This window comes from Geospiza fortis, unplaced genomic scaffold (assembly GCF_000277835.1).
Source record: "Geospiza fortis unplaced genomic scaffold, GeoFor_1.0 scaffold237, whole genome shotgun sequence".
NCBI lineage: Eukaryota > Metazoa > Chordata > Aves > Passeriformes > Thraupidae > Geospiza > Geospiza fortis.
In genome coordinates this window covers 2,539,996-2,555,856 of record NW_005054319.1, presented here as the reverse complement: position 1 = coordinate 2,555,856, position 15,861 = coordinate 2,539,996, and the positions used below count along the sequence as shown (strand labels likewise).

At 39.8% G+C, this 15,861-nt stretch overlaps 1 protein-coding gene across 1 annotated transcript in view; it reads left to right on the top strand.

Annotated features, from left to right (window-relative positions):
• GPR146 (G protein-coupled receptor 146) overlaps positions 1–15,861 on the top strand; it is a 46,209-nt gene that overhangs the window by 22,768 nt on the left and 7,580 nt on the right. The window lies entirely within an intron of this gene.

Sequence of the window (15,861 nt, the reverse complement as noted above, 5' to 3'; positions counted from 1 at the left end):
TGGAGGATGCAGTGCCTTCTTGGGAGAGCATCCTGACAGTTCAGCTTGCCTTGGAAGCCCACAGCCCCTGGCAATGAGTGTCATTAACAAGGGCTGAGCAGGGAGAAGGGGAAAGGCAAAGCCAAAGCCAAGCCCTTGTTGGCTCAGCGGGGAAGATGCACCTTTAGGAAAGACTTCTATGTAAACTTAATCTGTTTAGATTTAAAGGACAGACAGAAAATTTCATCTTGTCTTCTTCAAGAGGCCAATTAATTCCATTCATGTGAGCACTTATGGTGCAAACACCACCAATACTCTGGGGGTTATTTGCAGACAACAAAAGACCATTCTTGGGTAAAAAGGGTGGCACCTGTTCAGCATAGAGAGGAACAGGGGACTTGTACAGCCCAGTCTAACAAGCAAAGGATGAGAAGCCAGGAATTATTTGATGTTAATTCCAGCTCTGCAAGTACCAGCTGCTGTTCTGTTACTCTCAGCAGGTCACCTGATCTTTTTCATATTCTCCTATGTACAATAAACATTTTGGTGCCCGGTGTCCCACTCCCAGTTTAACATTCTAGTTAAATGCACTGCCTCTCTTTACTTTGATAAAGTACAGTCAGCATCAATAGTAATACTTCTTAAAAATATCTTTCCAGCTATTGTGAAACAGGAGCTGACTGTTTATAGAATACTTATTTTTTATGTCAGTTTACCATAGGGCCTCTTTACCCACAGGCTTACAGCTGGAGGCCCCAAGGCATTTTTTGGGAGTGGAAACTTTTTGAGTTCAGCTCTTAACAAATTTCCAGCCTGCAGTATGTTTTTCATTAGTCTACATGGTGTTATAATAAATGATGCACTTCCTCTTTCATTTTATGATTTTTTTCTTTAAACATGCAACAATTTTTCTGTGTCTGTTTTTTATTACTTTCAATATACTCAACCACACTAATCTTAGAGACTGTGTATAAAAACAGAAAGGATATAATGAATAAGATATCAGCTACAGCAAGACAAGCTTTTAAGATGAAATTCTTCACTGAAGGCCAGTCATAAACCCATTACATGCATGCAGCTCCATGGGCAACTACTACTTTAGAGGCTATTGTTTAAAAAAAAGAAAATGTTACCCTAAAACCTAGAATTGGTGTAGAAGAGGCTCCTCCAACATACTCACCTGTGAGATACTCAGCTACAAAAGTCTGATCCCACAGGCAGTTCTCCACTACAGATCCCACTGTAGCTGTTTGTTTGCCTGATTTAAATACATTTTTAATATAGTTGATACATACACTTTTTTAAGACAGCCTTCCTCCTATATTTTTCCCTCTCTCTGTAATTTTTAATAAGAATGTATTCCTGGGGGCTGACAGCACCAGGAAATCCAGGCTATGCCAACAAGAAGAGATTCCAGTCCAACATCATCATGTCTGGCATACTGTGTTTCATTTACAAATCTTTGATTTCTAAACGAATGGCAGTTCAAAGTACACATGAAACACAGATACTTTCTGCTTATGTACATAGAGATGGTTAGAGATTAAACCACTTTTAATTAAAGACTGAAGCAGGTGTCAGTTCATGGTACTCTCTGAATTTGGTTTAAGAAGATGTATGTTCCAAAGTTACCCAGCAGCACATTAAATACAAGGAGAATCAAAGAGACTTTCCTGAACAAAGCCAAGAAAAGCTACTTTGTAAGAAGGTTTGAAGTTTGCTGCTACTGATCTGTCATTTATGGAACGTCACATACTTACTTGGGAAACATTTGAGAACACTTGAAAAATAAACAAACCCCCAGCAAACAGCCCCATGAGACAGAGCCCCGGGCCACACAAGATGTGTTCATCTCAGTGGGGTTTTGCTGTGCCTCTGTTTATGCATCTAACTACCCAGAGTTAATTTGCAGTATCAAGGCCTAAACCAGATAATTTAAGAGCATTCTGGACTCAAATAACAAGAGTTCAAACATGGAAATGGAACTACTTCCAAGGAATTTTTCTCTCTGTCATACTTCACAGTGAGAGCAATATGAGTGGTACCCTGTTTCACCATTACTCAACGATTCTTCATTTCTTTTTTAAAAATAAAATCCAAAGATTAATTTAAAGCCATCTGATGAAAATACCTTAATATTTACCTTCATATTTTGTTGTAATATATAGTGAATTTAAGCGATTTCAAAAGTTATCCTGGATGCTTCTCATTTCAAGATGTTAAATATTGGCTCTCAGAAATTTCCATTACACATTGTCTGACAATATTTGCTGCTCTGGAGTACATGAACTGACTTTTAATTCTTACAGAGGTAATGAAAATAAAATTTGTAGAAGTTGGGCATAGTTGACATTTTAGAATTTCGTATTTATTGCAAGTCCCTCCTTTCCAGGTCTATAAAGTAAGTGCAAAAAATGGTTAGAACTGCCAAATGTATAAATTCTCTGGATCCTTTCATCAGTTATAGCTATTCTCAGAATTGTCTCCTTATCACCCTTTAAAAATGAGGGCACCAGGACATCTTGGCAGCAGTGTTAGAGCTGACACCTGAGGACAGTAAAGGAGCACACCTGTAATCCTGGGATTTTATAACTAGTAAATCACAAGCTGAAGTCCCAAACCAGGAGCAGGCCATTACAGAGCTGTGGGAGAGGCAGAGCCAGGATCCACCAGCTGCAGTCAGGGGGATGCAGGACAAGCAGGGCACAAAGAGCAGAACAAAGGCTGCTGACCAGCCCAGGCTGTCATCTGCAGCAGTGAAATACCAGCCTAAATCCCAAATGCTGCTTTAGGGCAGCCACAGCACGGCTGCAAAGGCAAAGTTTAAAGTGGCACAGGATGGTTAACATGAAAGCACAATTTTTGGAGTTTCAACTGATCCTAAAGGGAAGACTGGGCACTCTTGTATAAACCAGCTTTCCCTTTTGCAGTTCCTTCCCCTACTTCTTTACTTTATTACAATATGGCATATAAAGAAATCTAAAAAATAGAAGATGGTAGAAACCAAGATTTGACTGCTTCAGCAATAAGGTACAAATCTGGAGTAACCATGAAGGCTCAAATTATAAAATATCCACCAGTGCAACCAATAGTTACACACGGCTCCTGAATTCTATCAAGCTGGCTGCAGACAGTGTAAGGAATCTCCCTTAGCCAGGAAGGAAAAATACCTAAATTCAGGTGAGATTCTTTTGTGCAGCTATGGCAGGCACAGGTTACAAAGTGGGGCTTTGTATGGCTGCTCCACCTCCAGCTTTATTTGCTGGGAGCTGGTTATGCAACTAACACAAAAGAAAATAACCATTTCTGGGTTGTTTCCCTTTGCAAGCCCTGGGCTGCCAGGAGGAACTCAGAGAATTCAAAAGCAGCTTCCCTTCTGTTGCTCTTTTGGTGTTTCTCTTTGAAGTGGCACCCTGAGTGGCTGCTCATTCACCAGTTTTGTAGGTAGCCTTTAAAGAAATACTTTCCACCCTTCAAGCTTAAGTACAGAAACACACAATTAATTAAACCAAGTTAGTGGTGTTACTATTTCAGCCTTTTGTTTCTACTTGGTGTCAGACTCTTAAGACGAAAGGACTCTTTGTAGTAGGATTTCAGACACTCTGGGGAAAATTGTGAACTTTAAGACTGATCTGATCTGGTTCGTGCAACACACGAACAATCTAAGGAAATCATTTAGCTACTGCTTAAAGGAAAATTCATTCTAAAATCCAGAAACAGAGTCAAACTTTGCAGTGTTACAGTGCTGTCTTTAACTGATGATTTAACCCTTTGTTTTGACATGCTGTTTTTAATCACTTTTTTCCCATCAAAAGAAGACTCAGCATAAAATATGGAATTTATGCAGAGTAGATTTCCTGGCTAGGAAATCTTTGGTAACAGATAAATGAACCACTAACCTGCCAAATGGCTCTAATGCAACAAAAATTGCATCTATTGCTGCTTATAATTGTAGAGGCCAAACACCACATTATTGGTTTCCAAATATTTTCCTGGTGTGAAATGTTTGTAGACCAATCTCTTTCACTGGTGCCAAACTCCAGGAACATTCTCCAAGATGGTTTTAGTCCTTAAATTAAAAAAAAAAATCCCACATTATGAAGAATTACTGTGCAGAAAAGATCTCAGTGAATCCATCTTACCATAATGGCTCACTCCCATTTCCACACACTGTGTGTGTTGTTTATTTTCATTCTTTGAGTATGGGATTTTATAGCCATAATTATCTCATTTTCTCATAGTACAAACAGTCCAATTTTCATTCATTAAGGTCAACGTTTTCATTGTATTCTTCCTCTGTTTTTTTCTTCCCTTTAAAATTTGCTATGAACAATAAATACAATAGATTTATGCCATTAAAATATCTCTTTGGGTAGAGATTTATTCATAAATTGTTTTTTCACATGAGCATAGATCAAAAGTGGCAACAGTAAAATGAACAGCTAGAGGAAATTATGTTTTAACTCCTCAATCTTCAACCTCATCTTCAAAGATTTTTGTGCAACCAATTTCTCCAAAATCTGGAAGGCTTCAAGAAGTAATGTGCAGTCAAGCAGATTTTAGAAGCTGGTAGCACTTCATGGTCAGCTGACTGTGAAATCCTACTCACTACCACAGTCTGGAGCCTGCAAACTTGGTGCTTTACAACTTTTTTAAGGGGTTGAAGGGTGGGGAGACTGCAGCCAAGAATTTATTAAGGAGGACAGTAATACCCTGGACTTTTTCCTTTGCTTGTGCTTTCTCCTGATCTCCTGTGCTGCAAAGTGAGCTGTAGTGCCTCCAGCCTGTCTGTAGTGCCTTCAGCCTGTCCTGTAAGCTTCACAAAACACACCCAGAGGGTTAAAGCCCTTCCTCCCTCCCCACCACCTGAGGTCTGCAGAGGCCTGAGCTGCTGCAAGCCTGGTAACAGGAAAAGGTTACCAGGAAAGCTGTGTATTATATCCTGTATGTTTGGATTAGCCCACAATAGCTAAATAAACTGATCTGATGTCTAATGACATTTTCAAACAGTAGCTAATAAAATTAGCCAAAGTATGCAGAGACAAAAGAGGCACACAGACACACCAAAGAACATCTCTAATACATCCACACAAGCAATGAACTAATGGAATTTCAGCAGTTTGGCCACACCAATCAGGGTCAGATATAAAGGAACTCAAGTTTAAAAACCTGCTGACTAGAAAAGACAGATACTCCTGCCTTGCCCATTATTACCACTCCTACTGATATGCAACTGTCCAGTTTTTGGCACAGAACCATGTTTTTGAAACAGAATCGTGGTCTTTTCTAAATAAAGTAAAAGGCATGCTACTGACATGAACCACAAGCTTAGAATACTTTGGGAGAGCTTCTGTGAATTAGCAGTCTGAGGGATTTTGACTAAAAATCACATGAGGATCCAGGGTCATGTCAGCAGAGGAAGGAGCTGTGAAGGAGGAGGTTCCCACTCCTGTAATGATGGAGCTGGCACAAGGAAGGTAACCCTGAGCTGCCTCAGCTGCTCAGAGCACTGCAGTGCCCCTCAGAATGAACTCTTTTCTTGTCCCATTGGACACCAAAAGGTGCCACTCTCTTTCTGGTGGCCCTCAGCAGAAAAGAATCTGTGCCTAGCTGTGAAACATCCATGAAACATCCAGCTTCCACAGCCAGTTTCACCAGAGCTCATCTGGAACGGCCCTCAGGGAGAACTGGGTGAATTCCTCAAACCAGAGACGCTGGTTCTGAGGAATGAATGTATGATTAATGGGGTTGCTGCACTGGTACAGTTGTGGTTGCCTTTTTTAAGTTTTCCATCAAAGTTCTTGCAACCTGAAATACTGTAGCAGATGAAAAATGAAAGGGACTCAAAGCTGTGCCCATATAAAAGGCAGTGCTAAAGCAACTAATCTAAAATGTGCAAATAAGTCTTCCTTACCTCAGCTGATTTGCACATTCACTTTCATTTTTTTATGCAATTACCAAAGCATTTTCAGACTTGTTATGACCAAATATGAACTTGCTGAATATTCACACTAAGATGAAACAGAAATAAACAGTCTTGAATGAATCCCATTAATACTACACCTTGCTTTACACTTGAAACAGTAATACTGAAAATGAAGGAATGTCAGTGGGGATTGGCTTCAGTCTGTGCAATGAACCAGGAGATCTTTGCTCAGAGTCTCTCTATCATGAACCACCAACTGCTTGCATTCCTTTGAAGGTACCAGCTTAAGATAAAAGTATACTGAGGAATATTTGTGATAATCCTTTAGATGAATAACCACTCTTTATAGACACTCTGCACATGGGTATGAAGGGCTGAAACACATATACTAATTCACTAATATTATAGTGATGCTTCAATGAAACCACTTCAGCTCATAAAAATAATGCTCTGGCAACCACAGTCCTGAATAACTACTTTCACTTTAACCTTGTGATTTGTTTAATCCACCTGAATCACTGACTCTGCCTAAGTTACTGCACAGAGCAGTCCTGGAAGGTGAACTTCCAAAAGTCATTATAATGTCAAACAAAATTGAACAGAACTTTGTTTTGGTCTTATTTAGCTTCTGTAAGTAAAAACTACTTACTAGAATTGTCTATCAGTTAGATGTAACAGCATGTTAGGGACATTAGCACCTTAAACATATAATGGCTTAAACATCTGAATCACTACAGATTATTCTGTAAACAAAAACCTGCACTGTTTGTATCCCATTTTCATATTACCAAAGTTACCTGTAGTTATGAACTTCAGGGCTGTGCATTCACTTTACAGAACCATCAGCCACGAGAGAGATAACTGGGGTAAGGTGGACAGGGAACTGCCATATTTAATTCAGTGTATGAATCAAGCCAAAAGCATTGAACAGTACAATGCATCTGAAAATTAATCTTGTGAGGAGGCCTCCAAGGCTTCTGTGATCCCTGCTGCTTAGTGGTGACAAAAAAAAACTGCATTATGTTCTGTGTGTTTCATACTCACACCAGACATCTGTCCAGCTGAACCTCTACCATGTGCACAGCAAAAATATCTGGCTTGTGCTTAAAGGTGTTTTAGGTCTGGGCTAATTTACCTGGCAGGTCACAGAAGAGGCTCCACCTTCACTGAGGTTTGTGCTTGCTGACTTTGCAATGAGGCACAGTTAAAAAATAAGTCACTAAAATAAACCTCAACATTTCCCTCAGTCCCCTTGCAGCTGTGTGGCCAGGACCAAGTCTCAGCACAAAACCCCATCCATAGATCTGCCCAAGGATTCTTCATTCATTTTAGGGTTAATCTCCTTTATGGCTGATAAGTAGAAGCATATCTTAAACTTCACTGCTTTGGGGAGGCCAGAAAACACAAGAAATACCTAGAAAAGTTCTATAAGCATGGATATTGTTGAAATGTGCTTTATGGTCGAAGCACAACAATTTCCTCTTCCCCACAAGTTCCCCAAGTAACTCCAGGTGTTCCATTAACACTTGTTACTACAAGCTGTAGTTACACAGCATCATTGTGTCAGGGATTCTGTATCTCTACACTCCAGCAAACCTTGCAGAAAGTCTGCTGGACAAACCCAACCAGGAAAATGGAAACAGTGTTAGGTTATGAGCACTGCAGCCTGAAAGAATTGATGGACTGGCAGGGCCTATGAGAGCAAGCAGTTGCCTCTATAAACCAGGGGAGCAGCAGACTCAAAGGAGCCACATTATTACCCCCTGCTCTCCCTGGAGACCAAAGGAGTGCTATTCCATCTCCCAATCTCTGCATTTTTGTCCTGCAAAAAGCTGATATGCTAAAGTTTATGAGGTAGAATTTCAAAAGGAAAGCACACTTCCCCTTCAATTCAAGCCCAACTGTCACTGGTATTATCAAATATAAATCAACAACACAGCTTGGGTTTTCTTCTCTGTGTTTCAAAATACAAACCATACATAATGGCTTAACCAAATGAGTGATAAGTATGAAATAATACAAGCATAAAAAAAAGGAAAAGTCATAATCTTGGGCTGCCCCACACTGTCTCCTCAAAGAAATATTACTTCAGAGATTAAAGAAGTGCTTGTTTATTTAACAATTTGACCAATCTCCAACAATGGAAAATCTAATGGAAAATACTTATAGGGGACGTACTAGCAGAGCTGCTGTGTGATAGACATTGTAAATAGAGACTTGGGGGGGTTTAACTTTAATATAAACAATAGAAGATCAGCCAAAGGGAACAAAAAATAAATGAACTAAGCAAATACTTAGATCATAAATACCAACACTTAGAACGTTCTCAGGTGTTAACCTTAGAGCCTGTCTTGGAGTCCTGTTGTGAAGTTTTAGCTTCTAAGAAACTGCAAAATTAAAAATAAGCAACTAATGGTATAGAATAACAAAACACATTTATATTACATAGACTAAAGAAGATTCACATGCTAACATGAAAGACAAGTTCTTCATTCATTTTATGGGTCAACTCCTTTATGGTTAGTAAGTAAAATCATGTATTCAACCTTACTGCTTTGGGGAGGAAGGAAAACACATAAATTATTTCTTCATCACAGTTTAAAAAGGCAAATTATTTAAGGACTGTTTGTATTCAAGCTAAATAGATGGAATCATGATGTTACAGGCTTTTTATTCAAATGCAAAGAATTTACCTACCACCTCATTAAAGTCAGATGATAGAGCAGCACCATTTTCCTTACATGATTCTTTTTCCCCCCAATTAAAATGTTTCTTGTGAATGCATAAAAGAATTCTGAGGTTTACAGTATTTTTTAAAGCTCACATTGGCTCTTTTTCAAGTCTAATGTTGGTTACTGTCTAAATCTCCAGAGGCCAAGTGGATGTAGGAGGGTTTTGGTAAACAGCATTGTGTTTCCGAGGTGGGGGGATGACACTCCTGGCACACACAGTTGTGATGAGCAGCTCTGAAGAAAATCACATCTCACTAACACAATATTTTTGTCAGCTTGGCTCATTCTGGCCCTGACTCTGTTAATGTGCACAGAGTAGCTGCTCTGATGATCAAATTCTTTTCCTGTACCAAAGCTCTCTGGGTTTGATGCAGCCGCTGTTTGTCTCCCGTTACGTAACAACACCAAAGGCTGAACTGTTCCCCGAACCGCAGCGTGTCCTTTCCCTCTGTCCTTTCCAAAAAAAAAACCCTCTCCAAACCCTTTCACAACCAGGGGCAGGGTACAGAGCACCGTGCCTAGGGCAGGTTTTGCCAGAGCTCCAATGAGAGCGTGTGGCTGCAGCTTAGGGGATTATGAGCACGTATGTGCAGGGCAGTCACATGTGCCCACAGTGTCCAGTGCCACGCCGAGGGCACCGCGGCCACAGCGGCTCCCAGGGTTTTACTCTGCCCCAGAAACGAGGCACTGCACTCTCTGCTGAGCTCACTCACAGAAGGGGCTGGCTTGATGGGCAAAATGTTTCTGCGACAGCAAGGCAGTGCCTCCCAGGTGAGATTTTAAGCAGTTCTCCTTTTAGATTGCTTTCGGCTTTTAAGAGCCTAGAAAGAATTTACATAAATGCATCTAAGCCTTGCATCAGTAGAAATGAATAGTGCTGTCATTAGAAGACAATGTTTGAGTTTTAGATAACAGTTCTTTAGGGAAAACATCACTGTTTGAATTTGCCACACTCCCACTTTTATCTGGTTGGCCAAAACAAAGTTATAGTTGCTTTTCTTGTGCATATCAATTTTCATGCACATTAGGCTAGATTTCTCACTGTTTCTTTAGGCAATAACTATGTGCTTTAATTTTTTTTATTTATTGCTCTGAATATACAAGATCTTTATGTTTCTGTATATTAAATCTAGAAGTATTACAGAAGAGAAGTATAGCAGAGGAATTGATCAAAAGTTAATCCAATTAGTCTTTAAGAGAGAAAAAAAGTTCTCAGTGAAAGTGAGATCCTTATGAATCTTTTATTCATAGGATAGTAATGAACATGCAGCAAACCATACAGTGAAATATTACTGCAAAGCAGATAGACACAGCGGTAACTAATTAACTAATTAATCACAATTAAGTTGCATTTCCATTTATATTATAAAAGAAGGTAAGCCAAAGGCAAACTTCAAAGCACCAAAAATTTCCTGACTGCTTTCAGCAGACGCTTTGAATAAGCAGAATGACTGCTGTTCTTTTAGCCTCCATAAGCATTTTTAACTACACTAATCACTGTGATTTTTGCAAATCTGTTTTCTACTGTATGTAGCAGAACACCTACTTTCCCTTAGGGCTCTGTCAGCTGAACTTTGTTCTGATAGAAATGCTAAAGCAGCATAAAAGGCAGCACCCTATTTGTCATGCCAGCATCACATCTGGCAGGGGTTTGATTGGCTCCATCATTTAAGTCTGAGCAAAATTCCATGGATTTCTACACAAGTCAGACTGATTCTGAAGTGATGCAAAAAAGTTAATCAAATGTCTGGTCAAAGTGATTCATGTAAACATCAATGTTTGTGATTAGCACATCAGACTGATTAGTCTCAACTCCTGCATGCAGGATCTGAACATCAGATAAGAGGTTATCAGATTATTCTGCATATTTTCCACAACAGCCACAACAAGTAGAGCTCATTTAGGTGAAGACAGACCAGCAGGCTCCAGTGGCCTCCCTACAAACCGTGCTTTACTGTTCTCAGCACCCAGTGCCTGTGTGGGCTCTGTCAAAACAACCATTTATCAATCATTAGTAAGAAACTGGCTCTCTGACAAACTAATTACTCCTCAGGCTTCCACCCATTAGCACAGGAGGAAGCAGATTATACATTTATTTCTATTGTAGGCTGACCTCAGCTGGGCACCAGGTACCCAGCAGAGCCACGCTCTCACTCCCCTCCATGGCTGGACAGGGAGAGAAAACAGAACTCAAGGCTCATGGGTTGAGAGGAGAGGGAGAGATCACTCACCCATCCTGAACAAAACAGACTCAACTTACAAAAAAATTAATTCATTAACCATCAAAGTAGAACAGGGTAATGAGAAATAAAACTGAACACCTTCCCAAAAGCTTGCCATGCAAACCAAATATCAGGGCTCCTGCAGTAACAAAGGTGCTAGAGAAGTTATTTTTGCTCCCTGAAGCAGGCAAGACTTACTAAAAACAGCATGTTACCTATAGAGGACACTAAGAAATCTCTACTAAAAGTCTGTCCAAATTTTTAGAGAGTTAATTGCTGTATGGCATGTGAATGGATACACTGCAGTTAGTAAGCACTAGTACTTATTTCTATGTCATTAACGTGGCTGTAATTCCAGGAATTTGTACAAGTTCTAACCATGGCTTTCCAGAATATCATGGAATGGATGCAGTGTGGGCAGCAGGTGGCTACTGGTAGTAGACTCCAGGTGTGACTTCACAGATGGTTTTGTAATGAGAGGCTTTAGGTTTAAAGAGTCCAGGTTTACAGAGGTCTCAGACTCCTTTACACATTTCTTCCCACAAAATTACTTTGGTTTTTTTTTTTTTTTTTTTCCCTTGGAAATATTTGTCCAGCCTCATGTTGCCCTGGAAAAACAATACCCATTAAGAGTACCTAAGGAAGCATCCCCATCCACAGGTCTGTGGAAGGATGGCCAAGGACTCAAATGAAATCATCAACTACTTAATCCTGTCAAACTCTTTGTTAGCATCTCAGAACAGAACGTGCTTAAGGGTTATTTTGAAGTTTGATATATACATACAGCTGCAGTGGGGAGTCTTAGAAGAAATTGAGTTTATTGGTAGAACATTTTGACGACTAAGGGATAAAAGCTCCCTGTCACTGATGAAGTGGAGTGAGGAGTAGCACATGGCAAGCAATAGATGGACAAATCAGAACTCATTCATGTCAGAAAGATGCCTCAAGCCCCTGGTAAATGAAAGTTCTTATTCTAAATCTTGCCATCTAATAATAACCAAACTTAGATCAGCATTAATATTGTACCAGACCCCCTGGAATGTAAATTTATAGTATTTTATTCACACATTATAAATGGAATAAGATGTAATCAGTAATTATGCAAGTTCATCCAGAAGGCAGCTAGAAAATGCTATTTCCTTCACCAAGCAGTGAAAATTAAAAGCCACAGGAGTGTCAGGAACAAGATGTCTCAGACTTGCCAGCAATTAACAGAAAGATATGTTTATCTCCAGCGGACGTGACAAATTTTGAAGTCATTTCAGCCTCAGTACAACTCTGAGGGCTGATTTTCCCTTCAAACTCAAACTAGTTTCATAATTCCTCTATATGCTGTCTGATACGGAACTATGTCACTATTTCTGCTTTTACTGGAAACCTGGTCCCTGCGGTCAGGGTCTGTTCCACAAGAGTTTCCTCCCCAGCCAACGTGATGCTCTGGTTGATTAAGTCACCGAGTCAGCTTTCACCAGTGTGTCTAATAGGAAACAGCATTATGTTATAGTTTCCAGGAAAAGTACCATCTGTGCCTCCTGCCAGCCTCTGCAACTGGCACCAAAAGTTCTCTGGGGAATGTTTCTGTACTGCCAAATTTCAGCAGAGTTCCCTGCCACAAGCCCTGAGCACGGGTGAAGCTGACAAACAGCGGGGGAAGATAAGAGCTGCAGTTTCCACCCTGCCAGCTCACCGGGCCAACTCATTTACACAGTAATTCCAGCACAGTCCGTGCACCTTTGACACTCGCTTCCTGGAATAAATTCAGTCAGCAAAGCCCAGAATTACCATAATTTGCATTAATTTTGATTGGCGAGAATCTGCCTCCTTTACTGGAATGATGCTGATTTACATGAACCAGAAGTACAAACATTCCTTACCTGGAACCTGGGCAATTCCAAAATGCTGGAAATGCAGAGATCCAGGCACCTGCTCTCTTGTAATGTGCAAATGACCTGTTTGCACTATTAAAGACATGACCTAAACAAAGAATTTTACCATAAAACTGTCTTTTATATTATCTCAAATATTAAAAAGGACTCAGCAGAAGTTTCTACGATATGATCTTTACATAAAAAACAGGAACAAGTAAGTTTCATGAATTTTTTCCCCCAAACCAGTCTTAACTGACCTGTTGCTCTACAGTTTAAGTGGCTGTAGGTACTGGGGGCAAAACTCCTTATATTTAAACATCAATGATTGCAAGTGATGAAAAATTTATTAACAAAATCACCCACTGAGTCTATTAAGTTCTTGAAGTCAGAATAAATGAATGAAATAATTTTATTAACAACTGTGGGATAAAGTGTCTGCTAAGTCCCACCTGCTTTGAACATCAACATCACAACAGTAAAGATGCCTTCTGAAGCTGTCTGTAACCCTTGTTAAACCCACTGAGTTGTAGTACTTCATAGGAAAAGAATCTGCAACTTAGATTCAGTTTTAAACTGAAGGAAATTATTTGCTTGTGTGCTCTCCCAGAAACGAAAATTTTCTGTATTTTTTAATTAATTCTTTTGGTTTCTGTGGCTCACCAGTTACTAGCTGCCTGAAAATTCTCACAAAGGTTAAATTTTTTTAGAAGTTTGTTTTCAGAGAAGCAGTTAAAAGAATTAATACATATACCTAACAACTTTCAGTCATCTTGACACTGAATGCTATTTAAGGTTGCTGCTATGTAGTTTTAAAGTGGGATAGCTCAATCAAAATCAGCTTCCAAGTGCTCTGAAAACATGGAGCAGAACTGCAGCAGTGCTAACTGGCTGTTCAGCACTCTGAATGGCGCCATCTACTCTGCTGATGCTTAAAAGCTGTCACTTCTTGTATTCCAACTGGTCAACTTTATAAAGTCCAGAACTGGAAGCACCTTACGTAAGCTGATTTCCTAATACTGCATTCATTCTAATTATTCCTGTTATTTAATGCGCCATAAGTTCCTGGATGTGAATAGGAGTACTAGGAAAATTACTCAGGTTTTGTTTTGCATATAGCTTAATCTTTTTAAAAAGCATTATCTAGTGGGTATTAGAGCATCTCCAAATTGTATCTCATGTCAGGATCCCTGGCAGCTGAGGCCTGTAGATAGATGAATACAGGTAATCACTGTGTAAATTCATTCTGTCTGATGGAATCCTCACCTGTAGAACTGAAAACAAGTAAGGTATTTTACTTTTTGCAGTGATGAAATCTTTAAGTATTAAAAGCTGCACTGTTCACTCTGTAGTGCATTCTTTCTCACTGCACAGAACCATTAAAAAAGAAACAATATGTCATGTTTTCCATATAGAATTCAGTGATAAAGCTAAGTCAGGAAGGGGTAGAGCAGCACCATCAGTGCCACTCATCCATGCTGGGACAGGGAGAACTTAACAAAACAAGGCTGAGTTTATGGAGTTAACCCTTGCAGAGCCTCCAGGAGGGCACAGTCACTGCAACCCAGCTCCCACAGAGGCTGCACTGCAAAGAAATGAACAGCACAAAAAGGCAGGATTTATCTGGAGTGGCAGATGTGCCTGGCAGATAGCATCTGTGTCTGAACAAGGGACTCCTTCCTCATAAATCTTTAGGGGCTGCAGTGCTGGGCTATCTCCTCTCCACAGAACTGCTACCCCATGGTAGGTGGCTTTTACAACCTTCCAGAGCACCATGACACTGCCACTCTCCAACAGATCTAAAGGGCTCTTAAACACACCATTTAGCAGTTTTGGTTATGGTTTCCAGAGTAGCTGATCTTTTTAATCTTCCTTTATTGGAGTAAATTATCTGTTCTCATAAGCTTTAAGCTGCTTAGAAATTGAGAGGGAGAAAGAGAAACTAAAGCAAATACAATTATTCCTTTCTGATGGATACACACGTTATTCTGAGCAACCTTCTATGAACTCTAAAAACAGAAGTTCAGCAGTTCTAACCTATTAGAGAATATGCACATCCTAAAAAAAAGTTGCCATACCCTCAAATCCAGTTTTCTTCCTTCTTCCAAACAGAAAGCCCATCTGAACTCATTTCTTCATGCTTAGTGACCCATGGCAGCAATTTGCAGAGTTACTTTTGACATGGCCTTGTATGAACTCAGATTCCCAAAGAGCTGAACAATCTAAACAGAAACCCAATGTGCAAATGGCATTGCTAATTATTATATTACATTAATAGTTTTACATATTATTTATATATTTAATAATAACAATTATAAATAACAACAACAAAAGGTCAAAACAGGAGGGAAAAAGCATCTATTTAGCAGGTTGCCAGGAGGCCAGGGCAGTAAGCAGATTATCATGGCACAAGTGGGATCTGAATTACCAGGTAGCTGCTATGCAAATGATTTACCACAAAGATGGTGCTTACAGAATGAAAGGATAAACAAATGAGGCAGGGGCTGCCAACATCTGTGGAACAATAACAAAGGTAACAAAGGTCACCCACCCACAAGAAGGAGCTCTGAAGACAGTATATATTCCGAATTTCTGGAAAAGCAGAGTGAGCAACATCAAAGAGGGACCAATGCAAAATGCAAAGATCAATTTCAGGAACATGGGTATCTCTGTACTTGTGCCACGTGCAACAGAAATGCACCCTTACAGTTCTTGAGAATGTAATCTTTATTCCTGATCCAAAATACCAAAGAACAGCCTGACATATCCCACAGAAAAGTCACAAAGCAGAAGTGAAAGTGTGTCGTGCTTGGAAGCCCTGTCATCATTTGGATGGGATACTGTGTGTGTGTCATATGAGCAAATACTGATGGGAGGTGCAGTGTTAATTGTAAGGGAGTCATCAGGGAGAGATAAAGAGGAAAACATTGGCCAGGCAGATAGGAAACTCAAGGGGTATTTTAAGAAATCAGGAAATGTACATAAGAATTTATGCATAGGCAGAAGGAAAAACAGTGGTCCAAGGCAAGGCAATTACCTGTAGAGCTGGAAATGAGTTCACAGCACTCAAATTGTGCAGAATCAAGAAGGAGGAGGCAAGAGTTGGGTTATGTAAATGAAAAATCCTGGGTTTATTT